Source organism: Ambystoma mexicanum, chromosome 14, assembly GCF_040938575.1.
Source record: "Ambystoma mexicanum isolate Mex_15411 chromosome 14, UKY_AmexF1_1, whole genome shotgun sequence".
NCBI lineage: Eukaryota > Metazoa > Chordata > Amphibia > Caudata > Ambystomatidae > Ambystoma > Ambystoma mexicanum.
The window spans coordinates 407,930,648-407,946,493 of NC_090940.1; the positions used below are offsets into that span (position 1 = coordinate 407,930,648).

Consider the following 15,846-nt stretch of genomic DNA (forward strand, 5'->3'; position numbering starts at 1 on the left):
CCAGGGAGCTCTCAGGCTGGATTTCTTCTTCTTGCCGATTGGGAGTTTTTGGTTCTCTAAGTGTCTCATATAGTCCAGGTCTTGATTGGCTTGGCGATTGGTAGGGCGATTGACTTAAAGGCCGATAGAGTGATCTAGTTCCTTCCCTCAGTGATCCAGTTCCTTCTCTCACGGCTTCCTGGTTTTCTTCCCACAACTCAGGCGGTACTTTCCTGAAGTGTGAAATATTTCTTGTTACAGTCTCACTCCCTCGAGTAGCTGTAACCATACTGTGATTGGCGGCACTGACTGTTCAGGGCTGGTATTCAAAATTGAGGGACATCTTCTTGGGGGTGGCTCGGTTCTTTACAATAACTGTGTCTCTGGGAATTAGCTCTCGGTCTCTGGCTCGTCGAGAAATGCTCTCTTGTTCATTCCGTCTCACTCTTTTGGCGTCTATGGTTGGAAGATCTGGTTCAGGCGCTACCCACCAGGGGTGTATAGGGAGTTCTGCTTGTTTAGGTACTCCAAACATGAGCGCTGCTGGGCTGATTCCTGTCGAGGAATGCGGGGTCTGCCTGTGGGTTCTCAGAAATCGATATACTGCTTTCAGCCATGAATGTCCTTTTTCCTTGGCGATGCGGATAGCTTTGTTAAGTGACCCCATAAATCGTTCTGCATCACCATTCGCCTGTGGCCACCCTGGAGTAATCCGTTTATGCCGCACATTGAGATCTTGAAGGAATTGGCGTAGTTCTTGGCTGGTGAATGGTGGTCCATTGTCACTTTTGATCTCTGATGGGATCCCATGTATTGCAAATATCTTCTCCAATGCAAGAGTCATATTCTCGGCATCAGTGGACGCTACGTGTTCGACTTCAGGATATCTGCTAAATTCATCAATTAAGACAAGTAGGTAACCTTCCCCTGCAATTGTACAAAAGTCAATACTAACAGCTTCCCACCGTTTAAAGCTCCTTGGGGTGCTGATGATAGGTTCTGGATTCTCAGCTCTCCAGGTGGCTTGGCAGGCTGCACATGATCCTACTAGCTCCATCACCCTCTGTTGCATGTTGGCCATCCGCATCCTGGATTTCAAATATGCTGTTGTTTTCACAATACCTTGGTGCCTGCTGTGTGCTAGTTTGAGGTCTCGCTCTCCTAACAATGAGGGTAGTACAATGCGGTGGCCCTTCAGTATATCCCCTTCAGGAGCTACAGTAAGTTTGTGACGGATTCCGAAGAGGGATTGAAGTTTGACTTGGGCCGCTGCAGTGCGCTGAGCCATGGAGGCAAGGAAGTTCTTCCAATTCCCTGATTGGATGGCGGTTATGGTGTGGGTTAAGATGGTGTCTGTCTCGGTTTCGTTGGCTATCTCTTGTAAAGTCAAAGCTTGTGGTCGGCCCAGGCTACGATGTAGCATACATGTTCATCTGTTTCCTTAGCGTGGTGTTCTTCTTCCTTTGTGGTGGGTCGTGGGTGACGAGACAGATAATCAGCTGGGTTGTCTGTCCCTGGTCGGTACTCCACCTCTATGTTGTAAGGTTGAAGTTGAAGCATCCATTTTTCGATACGAGCTGGTGGATGAGGTGCCGATCCTCTGAAAATTGGAATGAGTGGTTTGTGATCTGAGAATATTTTTGCCTAGTAGGTAAACTTTAAAATGCCTGCATCTCCATAAAATAGCGAGGGCCTCTTTCTCTATGTGTGCGTAATTCTGTTCTGTCTTGGTTAGCGCACGACCGGCAAAGGCAATTGGGTAGATGTTTCCATCATTGTCAGTCTGGGTAAGTACAGCTTCTAGGCCAACTGGACTAGCGTCAACTAGAAGTTCTATATGCCTTTTTATATCGAAGAAAGCCATGGTTGTGGACACAGATAGAGTGTCTTTGATCTGCTGGAACGCTTGTTGATGGGCAGGCAACCATTCCCACTTTTGGTCCTTCTTGGTCAGTTCGCGGAGAGGACATGCAATGGTGGCGAGATCTGGAATAAATCTCGCACAGTATGTCGCCATTCCCATAAAACTCCTTACTTCTGTGACTGATGCTGGTGGTCTGGTGTTTTTGATGTCATTGACTTTGGCAGGATCTGGCGATACTCCTTGTGCGTTGAAAAGTATCCGAAGAAACTCAGTTCTTCTTTTGTGAACTCGCATTTTTCAGCGTTCAGGGTCAGTCCGGATTCTTCCAGCCTGCGTAGAAACGCTGCCGGGCACTTAAGGTGTTCGCCTTCATTGGACGCATATACGATGATGTCATCACTAATGTTCATTGTCCCTTCAAGGCCAGTGAGGACTTTTCGAATTTCGTGCTGGAATACCTCGGCAGCTGACGATATTCCGAAGTTTAGCCGATGTAGCATCGCAGTCCGAGGTGGGAGGAGAAAGTAGTAATGTATCTCGACTCCTTGGCTAGTTTAAGCTGGTGATATCCAGACCTGAGGTCAAGCTTGCTGAAGACTGTAGCCCCCGCTAAGTCAACAATAAATTAATCTATGGTCGGTGTAATGTGGCGTTCCCTTCCAATGGCTGCATTAGGAAGCCGCATATCAATACAGATTTGTACTGCGTTGGGTTGTTTTGTTTTTTTTGCAACTACCATGGGGGATACCCATGGGGTTGGCCCTGATGTTTTCTCTATGATGCCCGCAGCTTCTAGTTTGTCTAATTCTTTTTTTACAGCTTCCCTCATGTGGAATGGTACTCGGCAATGGCGTACTGCTTTCGGTTCAATGGTGGGGTCAATATGGAGTTTGATTTATCTGCCCTTTAGGCACCCGATGCCTTGGAATACCCGGTGATGTGGTTTTAGCAAATCATCAATCTTCCTGCACTGGGTGTTGAAGGCAAAATGGATTAATTTCAGTTTCTCGGCAGTTCTACAACTGAGTAGTGTTTCACATTCAGCATCAATGGCATAGACTTGTGCTCGGCACATAGCATTGTTGTGGGAAAAATCAGATTTGAACGATCCTTGCACTGGCAGAGGTTTCTTGCAGCCGTAAGCATATAGTCTGACCTTCCTTTTTTGAGGTTTGGGCTTTGTGTGGAGTTTGTTAAATGCTGATACTGGCATTACATTGACAGTCGCGCCATTGTCTATGACCACGCGCAGTGGTTCTCCGTCAGAAATGACAGTGCATGATGGCCTCTTCCGTTGTTTGGACCGTTGCGGCTCTACGGCTGAGATGAGGTGCACATGGTGTACTCGTTTGCTGGGTTTTCTCCATTTATCATGGTCCCTTCTCTCCGGAGGTGCAGTCTTCACTGTCTTCGCTTTCACTTGTGTCCGGTGATCTCTGGGAGTGATCCACTGCTCTCGCCCTTCCTTTCCTTCCTGGCTGACGTGGTAGTTCTCGGGGGGCGAATTTCTTCCGGCGATCATGTGTTTGTTCTCTATCACTTCTGTTCGGTGGGTTCAGGCAGACAGCTGCATAGTGGTTGAGGCGATTACACTTGCGGCATGTTGATCCCCATGCAGGACAGGATTCTCCTCTGTGCCACGGGCCTCCACACCATTTGCATTTCTTATCTCTCTCTTGTGACGTTTGAGTTTTAGTAGTTTCCTCTTCACTCGCCCTGTTCTCGGGTGTTTTGATATGGCAGCAACGTGTTCCGTTGGTTTTGGGTTGTCGATCGGGAGCCTTTGGATTGCCGCCTCGATTACTGCCACTTGGTCTTCGGTTTGTTCGCGCAGGCGTGCCATTTCTAAGATTCAGACAGGCTTACATTCCTCTCCGACAGGATGGCCCTCCATTTATGATTTGAAGACGGATGGCGAATTCTTCGTTGGGGAATTCACAGCTGACTGCCATTTCATGTAGGCGTGCATGGAATTTGTCCACTGTCTCGTTTTCACGTTGTCTAGCCATACAGAAATGAAAACGTTCATAGTCTGGATTGAGTTCGGGATTCAATATATTGGTAAGGGCATTCTTTGCAGCATTGTAGTTCTTTGCGTCACCACGGTCTGGGATTGCGTTGAACAGGCGTAGTGCTGCTGCTCCGATGTTGAGTAGAAGAAATGTGCGTTTCTTTTTAGCTAGAGTGATTTCTCTTGCATCCAGATGCATTTCAAATTGTTGTATCCAGATTTCCCAACCGAATTGCTGCACCCGTGGTGAACGGGTCAAAAGGTGGCATGAGGGTGGTTAATGCTGGGTGTGGATTGACATTTCTTCCTGCTGATGAGCTCACACCAGTCCTTGTAGGGCTTGTTTCAGCGCTGGACATGGCTGGCGCAGTGGCGTTTCACAAATGTAGTCTTTACTTGGATGAAAATCAAGAGAAGAGAAGAAAGAAAATCAATGTGGCCTCAGGCTGGCTGGATTTCACTCACCAATATCCAGGGTTGGTGTTTTGGGGTGTTTTTATTGTCCAATTAACAGTTTTACTTCTGTCTCTTTAGTCAGTGATATATGGAATCCTTGTTGACTGTAGTGTCTGTGCTTCCCAATCATATATTGTGGCTTTTCAAACATTGAATCGTGTTTTCGTTCGTTCCTGTTAATAATTTCAGGCTGTCAGGGTTGCTGAAACGAAGCTGCACTACTTTATATTCATCTGGGCGTGTAACAGAACGTTGGGGGTGTGAAACCGAGGCTCTGAATATATACGCGTGTTAGTACACGGCTATTGAAGCTCTGCTGCTTTATGTTCAATCGCGTGTGTGACAGAACGTTGGGGGTGTGAAACCAAGGCTCTGAATATACACGTGTGTTAATACGCAGTGCTGCCGTTAGTCAGTTGGCCGGCTCTGCCGTTGATCAGTAGGCCTTTCACCTCACACTTTGTTTGTTTGTTAAATATTTCAGTTCATGTAGATCACGCGCGGGTCTCTAATGATCCTCGTCGCCAATGTGACATTTATTATAACATCAATAGGAGCCTCTTACCGTTGACACACCGGCCTGATTGTGGCGCAGCGCGTCGCTGCACATGAAGAAAAACACGTCCACTTGGTAACGGTGCATAAACCCGGACTGGGGTTATGACTCCAGATCAGGTGACTGGCGGCTTTCCGGCATGTGACACCACAGTCACTGCTCCTCATTTGTGCCTGTGTGTGGTCGGGGAGCAGTGTGGGGGTTAACGCTGAAGGGTGCATGCAGGGTCCTAAACTAGGACCAGTGGCGTCGCTAGGGGAGGACCTGGGGGGGGCAGTGCCCCCTTCTGAAATCCTGTGACCCCCCCACCTAAGGCAAGCAGTGACTGTGTTCTCTGTTTGTGGTGTTATTTGTGACACTCACTGAGGCAAACGTCTACATACCACACAGTAATACTCCTTTTGTCTCAAATGGAGCAGCTTGCAGCCCCTCCCATCAGAATGTAGCTCACGAAACTGCTAATGATGGGCCATTAGTCACTGAATGGTTTCCTGTCTGCATCTGATGGGAGGGGAGGTAAAGTGAGGTGTGGGTAGTTGGCGTGCACAAAAGCCTCTGTGCAGGAGTGGTCCCCCCCCTACTTTTGTCTTTGGCCCTCTCTGTGCCCCTCCTAAATTTGATTCCTGGCGACGCCACTGCCAAAGACACCAAAAGTTGGAAAATAAGACTGGATGTAGTAAATTACTTGTAATAAGGACAGGAGCCTCTGGTCTTGTAACGTCGTATTTATTCTCTCACAAGTTTCATGCAGGATGCACACAACATGTGTGCCTTAATAATAATGGCCAACGGGCTGAAGGTGGCTGGGAGGATGTGGCCTTAATGTCTGTGTCCCAGATTAACAAGGAGCGGGCCCCGTAACAGGAGGGCTCAGCAGGGCGCACCTTGTTGCGTCCTCCGCTCGTCCCGTAGTGCGCGCGAATCGCGCGGGGCCGGAGCTAAGGTCCGCGGCGAGATCTCGCGAGAGCGCTGTCTCTCGATATCTCTACACATCTCCCTTTTTCAATGCACAGCGAAATCATTGTAAAACATAGTCATTGTATCTCACCGGTCTTCTGTGTTCTCTTCTGGGCCGATCATCAGTTCGGGTGCAATTCTCCTGTTGCTCCTGATCGGGATCTGCACCCAGTGCTTCCGGTTCGACCTCAGTTTCCACCCTCTCTCTGTTGTCTCCTTCTGGTTCTCTTTCTTCACCTGCTCCGTAGTCTCTTTCGGTTTCCGTTCGTGATCTCTCCGGGGTCTTCGCTCTTCCTCGAGTCTTCTGGTATAGTGCCACTCTTTCGAGATTCCATGCTCGCCCGTCTTCCGTGCGAACATGATTTGCTCCTTTGTGAATCACTTTAATGGGTCGGCTAAACCGAGACCCTGTGACTTGATCTTTCTTCGGTAACTGGATTTTAACCAGGTCTCCTTTTCCTATGTCAGACGTTTGTTTGGTTCTTCTTCTCCGATCACTCCATGATTTCATGCGTGTCTTATTGCTTTCGATTCTCCAGACTACTTCTGCCATGTCCACCGCTTCATCTTCTCGTATTTTCGACAACCATGGTGGAATCAGCGTGGATGCCGCACTCCTCCCTCTCAACATTTTGAACGGGGATATTTGGGTGATCCCATTTGGTGTGAGTCTGTGGGCCGCTATGGCCTCCTTGGTGGTTTTGAGCGGGTCCATGCCCGAAGCCGTTGCCAATTGGATGGCGCCTTTTATGAACCTGTTGGCCCTCTCTACAAGCCCATTTGCTTGGGGGTGATATAGGGCCGCTTTCTTTTGTTTTATGTGATTCTTTTTTAAGAATTCCTCCATGTCTTTTGAGGCTAGTTGCACCCCGTTGTCTGTGACTACTTCCTTGGGGAGGCCTTCCCTCTGAAAAATTTCTGTAAGTACTTCTATAACGGTTGCCGTGGTTATGTTCGGGACGAACGCGGCCTCCACCCACTTGGATAGGTAATCAACCAGTACTATGCCGTACCGGTGTTCAGGTGCCATTGCTTCCAAAGGCCCTATGAAGTCAATGCCAACCTTTGACCACACAGCTTCTGGAATTTCCGTGGGTATTAGGGGTGCTTGGCGGACCTTAAGTCTCTTGTCGCTGTTGAGACATTCATGGCAACGTTCTATCATGGATCGAATTTCCTGGTCCATGGATGGCCACCAGTAGGCCTCTCTCACTCTGCGACGGGTCATGGTGTTTCCCAAGTGGCCCGCGTGGGCTCTACATAGGATGATTCTTCTCATTCCTGTGGGAGGAATAATCTGGTCTGACTTCATAATTATCCCCTCCGTTTCAGATAGTTCGTCCGACACCTTCCAGTAGGGTCTCATGCCCTCGGGTAACGCCTTTTCACTTGGCCAACCTTCCTTGGTCCATTTGCGAATCATGGTCTTCCCTGTCTTCCTCTTCCCAGTGTCTCTCACTGAGTTCCAGGCAATCTGGCGCTCTCAAGTCCATGATGGATGCAACTATGCATTCTCCATGAAGGAACATGGTGGCTTTATCCTTACCCTCCGGCAGTCTCGACATGCAGTCAGCTTGTGAATTTTTCCAGCCTGAGATATGCTAGATATGCTGGATCTCAAACGTGTACTCTTGCAGCTTGGCTGCAATGCGTGCCAATCTGGGTGTGGATACTTTTGTGCCTCCCGGGCTGAGCATATGGATGAGGGGCTTATGATCAGTCACCAACTTGAATTTGGTGCCCCATACATACGTCCTGAAATGTTCCACCGCCCATGCGCAGGCCAACATCTCTTTTTCAATGGTGGAATAGTTCTGTTCCTCCTCCGATAATGCCTTCGATGCAAAGGCCACAACGTGTTCAGTGTCACCTTTCTTTTGTGTTAGCACTGCTCCCAGTCCATAAGCACTGGCGTCGGTGGTGACGACTGTTACCCACGCCGGATTAAACGGTTGAAGGCATGGTGCATCTATGATATGCTGTTTTATATTCACCATTGCCGTCTTTTGGGGTTCTTGCCATACAAATTCTGAGCCCTTTTTGAGTACATTGCGAAGGGGTGCCGTGGTCTTGGAAAACTTCGGTATGAACTTCGCATAGTACTCAGCCAGCCCCAGAAATGATCTTACTTCCTCTTTGCTGTTTGGTTCCGGTGCTTTAATGATTGCTTGCATGAGATTCTGTTTGGGACTGATACCTTTTTCTGAAATCTTATATCCTAAGTATTCAAGTTCTTTTACTCTGAACAGGCATTTCTCATACCGTAACCGCACCCCTGCTTCTTGTAGCTTGTTTAGGACAATTCTTAACGTGGCGTCGTGCGTTTGTTCATCCTCCGCATACACGAGGATGTCATCCTGGAAGTACACCACGTTTTTAACTTTCTTTAGCAAAACATCCATCATGCGTTGGAAAGCCGACGCTGCTGATGACAATCCAAATGGCATTTTGGTGAATTGGTATGTGCCAAATGGAGTGATGAATGCCGTGAGGGGTTTCGACTCTTCATGTAGCTGTATTTGGTGGTATGCATTCCTCATGTCCAGTTTTGAAAATATTCTGGCTTCTTTCATTAACAGAATGAGTTCATTTATGCTTGGAAGAGGGTAGTTATCTGTGATGACTTCCAAGTTTAAGCTGCGTAGATCTATGCATACCCTGAGTTCCTGTGATTGGGGTTTCTTTATAAGCACGACAGGGCTCAGCCATTCAGATGCTTCGATTTCTTCTATGACACCCTCCATTTTCATCTTTTCCAACTGACTTCTAAGGATGTCCCTTGCCGTGGCTGGTACTGGCCTCACTCTGTGCTTTACAGGGACCGCATTCCTTTTGAGCACTATTTTGTGCAGAAAACCCTTGATGTGCCCCGGCTCCTCCGAGAAAAGTGTTGGGTAGTCGCTTTTGACAACAGGTCCGCTCGTCACCCTGACTGACAGGACTTGATCTTCGGTGCTGGGATCCAGTCTGATTTTCAGCTTGTCTTGAACGTCCTACCCTAGCACTGCTGGGCCTTCGTGACTGAAATAGACCCTGGTTGTGGTTTCCCTTTCTTTGAATTCTACTTTGGCTTTGATGTATCCTAACAGTTCAACTGACGCCCCTCCAAACACCGTGGGTTTGTGCTTCGTTATTAGCACTTGCACCTTTTCCTTTCCCACCATGTCCTTATACGTGCAAAGGGGTATGATCGTTAGATCCGACCCTGAATCTGCCATGACCCTTGTTTCCATGCCATCAATCTTGATCATGCAGTGAGGTTTCTCTCTCCTTGCTCTTGTGCTGTTAACCATGATGACAGTGGGTCTTCCTTCATCTTCAGAGGATGATTCTTTCTCCGTATTGCGATCTGCATTAAGGCTGGAGACTTTCTTGTTCCTCCACCGACACACAATAGAGAAATGGCCAATGCGTTTACAAATGGAGCACTCCTTGTCTCTGGCTCGGCACTCCCTGTCAAATGCCAGGTGTTTGGTGCTGGTGCACCTGTGACACTTTAGGGGTTCTTTTCTGTTCCCTCTCCCTTCTCTCGTGTCGGTTGCCGGCCTTTCTTTTTTTGCATGGAAACCCACTGCTTGTATTTCTGCGGAACTCTGGGCCCCAGTAAGCTCCTTTCGTCTTCCCGCCGTTTCCTCGACTGCTCTGGCGATCTCAATCGCTTTCTCCAACTGCAGTTCCTTTTCGACAATAAACTTATCTTGGACTTTCCGACTGTTAGTGTGGACGACCAACATGTCACATATGAGACTCTCCGCATTGTTGCCAAAATTACACAGCGCTGCTAATTCCCTCAGCTTGGTGACGTAATCGTCAACTGGTTCAGACATTTCTTGCCTTCGCGTGTAAAACCGTATCCGGTGGAGCACTGTGTTCTCTTTACTGGCAAACCTTTTTATGATTCTCCTGACCGCTTCCTTGAAAACATCGTCATTGTCGCCAGCCACCGGTATCGGGGTGAGACTCTCGAATATTCTCTGTCCTTCCACTCCCAGGGCACTTAGTAGCATGGCCCTGCGCCTTGCCGCTGAGAACCCTGCCCCACCTAGGGCCTCCACATATGTCGTGAATAGGGGCTGCCATTGTGGCCATAGAATGGCAGGCCTACCTGGAGTTTGGAGAAATGGTGGCGTTGGCGTTGCTCCTTGCATGCTCCTCTGTGGGTTCTGGTGGTGATCCTCGTCGCCAATTTATGTAGTAAATTACTTGTAATAAGGACAGGAGCCTCTGGTCTTGTAACGTCGTATTTATTCTCTCACAAGTTTCATGCAGGATGCACACAACATGTGTGCCTTAATAATAATGGCCAACGGGCTGAAGGTGGCTGGGAGGATGTGGCCTTAATGTCTGTGTCCCAGATTAACAAGGAGCGGGCCCCGTAACAGGAGGGCTCAGCAGGGCACACCTTGTCGCGTCCTCCGCTCATCCCGTAGTGCGCGCGAAGCGCGCGGGGGCGGAGCTAAGGTCCGCGGCGAGATCTCGCGAGAGCGCGCACTCTTGTGATATCTCTACACTGGAATAACTCTAGATTAAGGAAATCGGCCCTGCATGTTTTACCAGAAAGAATGTTACTAAAAGTCAGGATTAGGGTTTTCGACGAGAAAGACTAGAAATAGGAGTAATGAAGATTTCCATATGTAATTCTGCTATTATATAGGACAGCAAGCCCTTGAATGCAAACAAAAGCTGACCTGGAAAAGCTTCTATTTCTGGGACACCTCAGGCGCATTTGGCGATGGACTCGCACAAGTGCAGAAGAGTTCCACTTGGGGGTTGAGGGGGCAAGCAAGACTCCCGCCAACCCGATGCGTCTTCCCGCCCGCCGCCCGCAGCCTGATACGGCTTCCCGCCCTGCCGGCTCCACCCCCCCACCATAAAGGGAGACGGGGCTCACCGCCAGGCGAAGCCGCGAGGAGAAGGCCAGAGGACAATGCCTGCACTCCTCTTTGCAGCTCCGCTGCGAGTGCCCCCATCAGCTGAGCTGGATCAGCTGTCTGCAGCGTTCGACCTTCGTTTGGTGCCCCTGTGTGCTTCGCGCACACTTCAGAGGCCTCCACCATGGAAAGCATGATCACCGTCTGCAACAATGCTTTTCAAAAAGTATCTTTTGAAACTCCCGCCAACCCGATGCGTCTTCCCGCCCGCCGCCCGCAGCCTGATACGGCTTCCCGCCCTGCCGGCTCCATCCCCCCCACCATAAAGGGAGACGGGGCTCACCGCCAGGCGAAGCCGCGAGGAGAAGGCCAGAGGACAAGGCCTGCACTCCTCTTTGTAGCTCTTCGCTGCTCGGCTGCCATTTGCCACGATAACATGCAACATCACAGAGGTAAGGAGCTCGCCCACTGCCGCTTCCTACACCAAGACTTGTCCACCAGGAGCTCCAGACTACGCGCTCGCACCATAGAGCCCACCATCAGCTCCAATCCCCTTCCCACTAACATCCGCAATACGCGGCTATGCTCCCGTATCTCGCAACCCACCCCACCCACCTACATGGCCATACTCAGGCGGTTAACCATAAAGCCTAAAGCCTTCTCAATTACCCCTATACAGTAGCAAATGATACACTCCACCCCACACCTAATTGTACCACCTCTACCCGCAATTTCTCCCCATCCGTGCCCACCACCACTGAAACTGCGCCCCCCAGTGCAAAATGTGTGATATGCAATTCTTCTACCCCCATTGTGAAGGCTATTGTGCCAAATGTGATCTCACCTGTGCCCACCACCACTGAAACTGCGCCCCCAGTGCAAAATGTGTGATATGCAATTCTTCTACCCCCATTGTGAATACTATTGTGCCAAATGTGATCTCACCTGTGCCCACCACCACTGAAACTGCGCCCCCCAGTGCTAAATATATGATATGCAATTCCTCTACTGCCCCCCACCACAACACCACTGGAGCCCCCATCCCCACACCGACCATGCCCATCACCTCACCCTCTCCCCCCACAGACCCCTCCCTAGTCGTCACAGAACCCCACCTCAAATGTGCCATGATCAATGCCAGATACATCAGCGCCCACGCTCTAGACATTCACGACCTCATAACCACCCATGACCTTGACCTGCTCATGATATCTGAAACCTGGCTACACGAGGCCTCTGGCCCTGCGCTCTCCCTCGCACTCCCTTCTGGCTACTCCATCACCAGACAAGATCGCCCCTCTAAAGGTGGAGGTGTCGCAATCATCGCTAAGGACTGCTACAGTATTAGAAAGATAGAAAAATCCCTACACAGCAACGACGACTACCTCCAAGTCAAAATTGTCCTCTCCCCCAACTGTACCATTACTGCTCATATTGTCTATCGCCCTCCATGCCCAGTAGAAGACTTCCAAGCCTCCCTCATCCAACTCCTATCTGACAACCTCAAAAAACATTCGAAAGCCATTCTCCTTGGGGACGTCAACCTAGGCCTCCAGGATAATAAGGACCCAGCAGCCAAATCCTTTGACTTAGCCCTAACAACACTAGGCTATAAGAACACCATCTTTAGCCCAATGCACACTCAGGGCAGAACACTCGACTGGATTGCTCAGCACAACTGCCCACTCATCATCACTGGAAACACTCCCACCCCATGGTCTGACCACCATATCATCACATTTAGCATCCTCTCCACTAGCTCTTCTACCCCGCCACCCCAACCCCTACCACCTTGCCTCACAAGAAGCTCCCGCCAGCTCACTAAGGAAAGACTACTGCCCTTCCTCCAAGGCCCAGCCTTCAGACCACCTTTTTCCACAGACCCAGAAACTCTTGCATCAACCTACGATGCTGCCATTAAAGCAGCTATCAACTCCATTGCCCCACTTAAACCCGGGGAATACAAACCCATCACCCACTCTAACTCTTGGTTCACCCCAGACTTGCTCGCACTCCGAAACGAGAAAAAGGCAGCACTTACTCAGTGGCAAACGTCCCACACTGACAAAGACAAGCTGCTCTTTAAAGCCTGCTCTACGGAGTACAAAAAAGCTATCACCCGGGCAAAATCCAAATCATTTGAATCCAGAATCTCGGAAGCCCAATCCAGCACAAAAGAAATCTTTGCAATATTTAGGGAGCTAGAGACTCCTACTCCCACCCCCCAGAACTTCACCAAAGACAAAGCCTGGTGCGACAAAATTCAAACGGCAATGCTAACTAAACTGAGCTGCCTCCAAAGCAAAATTCTAGCTACCAAACAAGCCCTGCTCAATACTCATATCCCTGTCCCACCACCAGCCCAAGACCCTCCCCATCCCTTCTCCTTCAAATCCATACAGGAAAAGGACATCATTAACATAATGAAGAACATCAAAGCATCCAACTGTAAAGGTGATGCCTGCCCAGCCACTCTCATCAAGGACTGCACTGAAGCGCTTGCTCCCTTCCTGACAGCATTTGTCAATGCCTCCTTCGCTACAGGGAAAGTCCCCACCTCCCTCAAGGAAGCATGGGTCCGCCCCCTCTTAAAAAAACCAACTCTCGATCCCACCTCCCCCAACAACTATAGACCCATCACCACTGTACCTTTCCTCCTCAAAATACTCGACAAAGCAGCCTATCTGCGGGTTCAGCACTTCATCGAAGAAAACAAACTCCTGGGACTCCGCCAATCTGGCTTCCGCCCTAGACATGGGACTGAAACCGCCCTATTGGACCTGAAAAACCAAATGGACGATGCCAGAGACATGGGCAAACCAGCTCTTCTCCTACTCCTTGACTTATCTGCAGCGTTCGATCTCGTAGATCATGACGTCCTTTGCCATCATCTCTCCTCCACTGCCAAGTTCTCCCCTGACGCCACAGCATGGATCACATCCTTCCTACAAGACAGAACCATGCAAATATTCTCCGACCTAGCCTCTGCCTCACCCACTACCATACTCTTTGGCGTGCCCCAAGGCTCATGCCTCTCACCCACACTCTACAACATTTTCACACGACCCCTCTTCCTCATCGCTATGGGTATCTCCTACACTAACTACGCGGACGATACCCAGATCCTCCTTACCCTCACAGGCAGCTACGACACTGACGCCATGACCCTTAACAACTTCTACACCACCATCCAAGCCTGGATGGCAGACAATGGACTATGCCTCAACTCTGACAAGACAGAACTCCTACTGATAGGTTCCCCCGAAACGCTAAAAAAACTTGACTCCCAATTCAGTCACTTCACCATCGACAACATCAAAATACCTGTATCAGACTCAGTCAAAACTCTTGGAGTCTATCTAGACTCTAACCTTTCCATGGACAGACAAGTCAACGCCATTGCCTCCTCAGCCGCATATCATGCTAAACTGATCAACGCAGTCAGGCCTTTCCTCTCCAAACAGAACTGCACAAACATAGCCAGAGCCATCACCGGCTCCAGGCTAGACTACTGTAACATACTCTTCCTAGGAACCTCTAAAAGAAACTTGGAGAGGCTACAAGTCATCCAGAATAGTGCTCTCCGAGCAGCCCAAGGTATTGCCAAAAGAGACATCTCAGAAGCCAGAAAACTAGCCCACTGGCTCCCAATTAAGGAGAGAATAATTTTCAAAGCGCTCACACTGACACACAAATGCATCCATCTCACTGCCCCCGACTACCTCTCACAAAGAATCCACTCCGTCGCCTCTACAAGGCCAACAAGATCACCCTACACCAACATGCTCTCTGTGCCACTTGTAAAAAAATCCAAAGCAGGTGGATCCAGCTTCCCCTATCTCGCACCCACTCATTGGAATGCCCTACCTCCCACCATCCGCAGTGAGCCCTCCCTCCGAGCCTTCCGCAAAGCATTGAAAACCACCCTCTTCTCATAAGGTCCCTCGCAGCAGCATGAATACCAACCATAGGACCCACTGCTTAAATTGTATTGACCAACCCCATAAACTGCAATGATAACCTTGCTTGTTCCTTTCTGTAATATGCCTCTTAGCTCATGCAAGTAACAACGCCTCAATGCCCCTGGGCTGCTTGCGCGCTATACAAATTTAAATAAATAAACCAGCAGGGAAGAAACTGGTTGCAGGGCTCCCACAGAAGATCCTCTCTCGCTGGCTCGCCCACCTGTACCTATACCTAATACTAAATCACAGAAGCACGGGTGGCAGCATCGACGACTTCTGTTTCGAGGAGAGAACCTTCCCCGTAAGTACATGGCTCGTGGCGGGGGACTGGTAACTGACTGAGATCACACAGAGTAACTGTAAAGATTGTCCGCTGAAAAACAACAAAGAGGCGTGGCCAAGTCAGACGGACACTACACAGAACCAATCACAGGAGGACGCTACAATCCCATCTTTACGTATGCGGTTCACTCGCTTCCTTATAGACACAGAGAAGGGCCGGGTGAGGCGAGTGCCTGCTACCGTAAAAAGCGTTGTCAAAGTAAGTGACGTTGCCATGAAGACGTAAAAGCAAGCGTGAACTGGTAAGAAAAGCCCCCCAAATCCAACGGAGTCAAAGGTTGGTTTTGAAAATAGCATTAAAGCACCGAAGGGAAGGGGCCACAGAGCAGTCGTTTCTTTGCAATTAAGTGGTTCGTTTTAAGATAAAGTGGTATACTCTTATGTTTCCGAACATAATTCGTTTACAATATGAGTAATGCATCCATAAAGAACTGAAGATCACTGAATACAGTGTTTCCCAATACCGCACAACTGCAACGCAATTTCCCCAACTAGTGCTGATCGCTTCTCATACCGTGTCGATTTAGAGAGATTCGGAGACATTTCGTGCAGTTGTAATAAACACCTGAAGTATCTGTCCTCACTTTGACATAACATATATGAAAACGTTAGTGTGTGGTAAAACTCCAAGGAAGCATCACCCGAGCCGTGACGTTTCCCCATATCGCGCTTCAGTATTTCATATTATCGTGATTGGATTAGTGCATCATTCTAGGGCGTGTAGTTTTGCTTTTACCATTTGCAATTCTGTCCCATAACTGCCAACATTGTGTGACCAAAAAGATGTAGGGTTTTTCAAGTTTAAAAAATAATACTTTGCATAATTACAACATAGGAAAATACAA

General features: G+C 49.1%; 1 protein-coding gene across 11 annotated transcripts in view; it reads left to right on the forward strand.

The window, feature by feature from the left end:
* Positions 1-15,846, forward strand: part of LOC138526830 (protein-L-isoaspartate(D-aspartate) O-methyltransferase-like) — a 1,059,036-nt gene that overhangs the window by 274,176 nt on the left and 769,014 nt on the right. For 3 of the 11 annotated variants that reach the window (XM_069637546.1, XM_069637554.1, XM_069637556.1), the window contains exon 1: positions 15,099-15,200. The exons of 2 other annotated variants lie outside the window; for them this stretch is intronic. The gene's annotated coding sequence lies outside the window, so the exon portion shown is untranslated. Of the gene's footprint in view, positions 1-15,098; positions 15,279-15,846 lie in introns of those variants that run through there. 6 more of the 11 variants (XM_069637557.1, XM_069637555.1, XM_069637547.1 and 3 more) reach the window with 6 other exon arrangements.